Here is a 3095-nt window from a genome sequence, read left to right as displayed (position 1 = left end):
TCAGATAATGGTTAGCATTTTCTAATAATAAAGTATTTTTTAATTAAGGTATGTACATTGTTTAGACATAATGCTATTGCACACTTAATATGCTAGACCATGGTGTAAACGTAACTTTTATATGCACTGAGAAACCAAAAAGTGCACGTGACTCACTTTATTGCGATACTCACTTTATTTCAAAGGTCTGGAACCAAACCCTCAATATCTCTGAGGTGTGTCTACAACGTTTTTAAAACAACACAATTTTAGAAATGATTGAACAGCTTAGTGGTTGCCAAGAGTTTGTGGGGGAGGGAGTTTTGAGGGAGGTGGGTGTAGGGATCCTTGCGGTGATGGAACTGTTTATTATCCTGATTATGGTGGTGGATACATTAATCTACACATGATCAAATGGTACAGCACTATACACACACGAGTACAAGCTAACCTGCAGGAATATGAATAAGAGCAGTGGGTTATATCAACTCCAGTTGCCTGGTTGTGATACTACTCTATAGTTTTATAAAACGTCACCATTGGGGAGAACCTGTAAAACAATCATGGGATCTCTGTATTATATTTTACAACTTCTCATAAGTCTACAATAATTTTCATAAAAGTGTGAATTTAAAAAAAAAAAGACAAAAAACACCACACAAGGACCAAATAAAACACAGCAGTAACCCTGTACTTCAGTTTGTGACTCTTAAGAGAATCTCTAGATGGTCAGACTAGTTCCTGAGATACCCGGGAAATACCCGTCTTCCTTCTAGGTTCAGGTCTTGGTGGCCTCTCAAGCTATCTCTTCACAAAAATTTCTAGAAAGGTCCAGTCAACTCTGAGAAACTTGTTTTCTTTTCACCATCTGTATTTGCTCTTCTACTTTCAACATATAGACCAATCCTGGCTCCTGAGGACTGCAAGGCTTTATTGACTGTGTATCATCTTCTTCCAAATCCTAGGAATTTCAGTAAATATAATTTACTCCTTGAGGAAAAAAAGCCAGGGGGATGAAAGGATAATGAAGAAAGTTTACAGTGAACCTCACAGCCATGAATAAAACTGTGGCGTGCTGTGCTAATTAGGTGAAAGAGTTGCCAATAAGTCCTTACTGAGATGATACTGTGGATCTCGAGCCAGCCATAGGCAGCTTGTTCAATGTCTACTAACACTGTAAAACACTCATCATCTTTTATTTGCAGGTACATAAGTCATACCTCATATAAATCAAAATTAATACTGAAAATCATCCATGCATAGAGTTGCAGAGTGACACATAAGTACCTTATTTTTCTAAATATTTTCCATTCTGGGACTCCTCCCTGTTCCTTCTGCATGCCTTCCTCATGCCTCATCAACTGGAGGAGAATGCAGAACACACACCAAAGAGCTCAGAGTCAGCTACCTCTTCTATGAATTCATTTCTCCCTCATTCCTGGAAGGTTTCAGGAGGAGACAACACTCCCACTTCAGGAATGGAATTAGGCAGATAAGATTTGGTCCTTCGTGAAGTTTCTATGTTGAACTGCAGCCCAAAGGAAGCTGTTCTAGCCCCTGACATTCCAGGTCAGTGACAACTTTAAAAATAATGGTTTTCTTTGTGAAAAAGAATTTAGTAAGGCCTAATTGTAATTCTTTAAACTATTTGATTTTCTTTTCTGCTCATTACTTGATCCATTTACTTTTCAGATTCTTTGTTTATGCAATTTGTAGTAAAAATAAATAAGGCAATGACCTGGATAAACCTGGAACAATAAGCTTTTGTCACTATTGTCTACATAGTCAGCTTAATGTTTTAAACTTTTTTGTTACCACACAGGGCGTGGGCCCAACGTTGGTTTAAAGGATCAGGGAAGAACCATATTGGAAGCAAGGACAACCATTTCACTCAGGGCTGCTGTGTGGACTACAGAGTCACGTGTTTCCTGTCACACTGGCAGGAAAATACAAAAGAAGAAACTGTTTAATTCTGCTTAAGGTTATAATTCAATATGTCACAACACCTCTTGAGGCTCCTAAACCGAAGTCCCTGTGGTTACTCAATTTATGACTTTTTGTCAATCTTTCTCTCTATTTCTAAACCACTATTGACATCAGATCCAAAAATTGAATTTATGAAAAAACCCAAAGGGCATGTTGATACCTGTTTTAGGCCATTGATGAAAGCCACCTTTATGAATATACTACACCCATGGCAGAAATTCATTTAGAAAGGTTAATATGAGGCCAAAAAAACACCCAAAAATGATGTAATCCATTTATGAATTCTGCTAAAAGACTCATAAAACTAAACCACCTAGTAATTTTCTGTCATTGCTTATTGTTTATTATAACTTTCTGGTTCACTAGCACTGCAATACGCCACAATTACTTAAGCTATATCTTTAACTAAGCATTAATAAAATATGAGTTGGATAATTATTCCTGCAATTTTATTACATAATTAGTGAGAAAGTTAACATGAGTGCATTATGAAATTTTGTATAAAATTTAACATGTGTATATGAGCTTAATTTAAAGAGTGAAACCATCCCCAAAACAAAAATAAGAGACTTTTCTGAGTAAGTATTCTCTTATTTATAGAGATAACTCCCAAGGAGAAGGAAATTTTTTAAATAGTTTAGAAATTTTAGAAGTGAAAATAAGTATGTACATCTGTATTTTCATTTTCTATCACTGTTCCAGAGTCTCCTGACCAATGCCTTTCTATATGAACTGTCATACGTAGCAGAATTGGTCAGTACACCTTTGTTGCAGAGTAGGAGCCAAATTCAAAGCCTCGGACCATTGAAGCTGTCTGCCCACATTTCAGAGGTGAAGCTGGAGCCCCAGCTTCCAGTCAGTCCAGTTCTCCTTTCTGCTCACCTCACTCTCAGTGCTGTAGAAAACGTTAATGCTTTATTGAAGTGATAAGAAGACATACATTCAGTTTATTACTGAGGCAATCTAAATCAGTGTTAGAAGGAGCATTACTTTTAAAAGAAATGACCATGACATACATCAAAGTAGGTAAGAGAGAAAAAATAATAAATATCTAAATATGCAGTTTTAGGCAGGATAGAAATTGTTCCATCAAATGCTTGTTAGCATGATTATATGATTTTTACCTGATT

This window comes from Equus quagga, chromosome 6 (genome assembly GCF_021613505.1).
Source record: "Equus quagga isolate Etosha38 chromosome 6, UCLA_HA_Equagga_1.0, whole genome shotgun sequence".
Classification (NCBI taxonomy): Eukaryota; Metazoa; Chordata; class Mammalia; order Perissodactyla; family Equidae; genus Equus; species Equus quagga.
The sequence above is the reverse complement of the archived record's forward strand: the minus strand, read 5'-3'. Positions refer to the sequence as shown.